Source organism: Nannochloropsis gaditana, assembly GCF_000240725.1.
Source record: "Nannochloropsis gaditana CCMP526 unplaced genomic scaffold scaffold146, whole genome shotgun sequence".
In the NCBI taxonomy this organism is placed as follows: Eukaryota; class Eustigmatophyceae; order Eustigmatales; family Monodopsidaceae; genus Microchloropsis; species Microchloropsis gaditana.
The window spans coordinates 41,765-43,354 of record NW_005803807.1 but is presented as its reverse complement, the minus strand read 5'-3'; positions in this window follow the sequence as shown (position 1 = coordinate 43,354).

Sequence of the window (1,590 nt, the reverse complement as noted above, 5' to 3'; positions counted from 1 at the left end):
TGAGGTGGGAGGGAGGGAGGGAACACGAAATGTGGGTAACAGAGGAGCGAAGTGCGGTTTGAGTCTCCACATTCTAGTACCACCTGGGCGGAAATGGGCCATCGATTCACTCATCTACCCTCCTGTGATGGAGATGTTTCCGCCCCTCCCATCAGCTCGTTGCCTGCACGTCTCCCCTTCACACTCACCGCCGCAGCGGCTGCAGCCATGAAGGATTTGACTGGCTGCCCCTGAGTCTCGCAGAGACCCGTGCTGCCCAAAGATGTTTTACGTATTGCGGAGGCATTAGATTTTTATTGTTGGGTATGTGTAACCAAAGTATCCTCCTTCCCTTCCTCGGTCCTTCCTGATGATCAATGTACCTCATAATGCGTCGTGCAAGAGCGGAGATAGCCTTAGAAGCAGAACCAGTAGGAGCAACCATGATAGAGGTGAAGGATCTGCCGCCAACATGTTCATAGTGCGTGGAAAGGGACAGGGAAATAGGTGGGAACTCGTGCAAGAACAAGACCGAGAATCTGAGCAGATCAACCCCAAGAAGCATCGCTTGGCGCCAGAAAGAAATACCTAAACCACCTGCTACCACTCCAGTGGCCACTTTTGACCGCCAATTCAGTCCCTCTTATCCGTCTGCATACTTCCACATCCCCTTTTTTTACGACTTTTTGGCTGTATATTGTATTTTTTGCCTTTCCCTTGCGCTTGCCCCCCCCTTCGCCAACACTGCGGCTCTTGCTTGCGCTTAAAACAACGTATCAGAACGCAACGAAATTTTTTTCCGCTTCGCCCCCCGCGCGCCAGCGGGGGAATGGTGTGTGCCTATCTTGCCCGTGGAACACGCAGTATACCATGGAAATGTTTGAGGGTGTCGATGAGATTGGAAAAGACTCTGACCACTTTTGGCTTGGGTCATACACATAGCTGCTCCCTCTTGCCCCGCATGCGTCCTTTCTGTCCGGAAAATTCCCTGCCGCCGGTCTCAATCGAGCGAGGGCGTGGTCCAAGCGTTGTTGATGCATTCTTTCTCCATTGCTTGGACCTGTGAAGGACTTGTATCCGTACATGGGCGGGCGAGGAAGGGAGTGGCCCGCGACACGGAAGTGTTGGAGGAGGGGGGGAGGGGCGACTTGACGAGTGCCGTTTTTGTCCAGGAGGACAACTTCCTCCCCTGTGACGTCAGGTCCCATACGGCTAGAAAGAGTCAGTGTGCGTAGATCGTGGTTGCTCTCACCCATCACCTTTTTGATGCCTGAATATTCTGCACCTGGACAGCCTGGGCCGCCGCGGAAGGCAAAGCGCTCGGGAGATTCGGGGCACGCGCCCTCCAGCACCCACCCGCAAGGAAGGAGGAAGAAACCTGTGCAGCATGGACGCGAAAACAGGGAGCCAAGAATACCAGGCCGCGGATGGCACGGTGTTCACGGACCTGGAAGAGTACCGGAAGGTGACGGGGAGGAAACGACGGCGGGAGGAAGGAAGGGAGAAAGGCATTGGAGAGGGGTAGGGCTAGGGATAGGGTGGGAAAAGGTGGGCGAAGGAGCTTCGGAGGGAGGAGGAGAGAGCACGCAGGTGTCATGCGCGAGGAGGAAG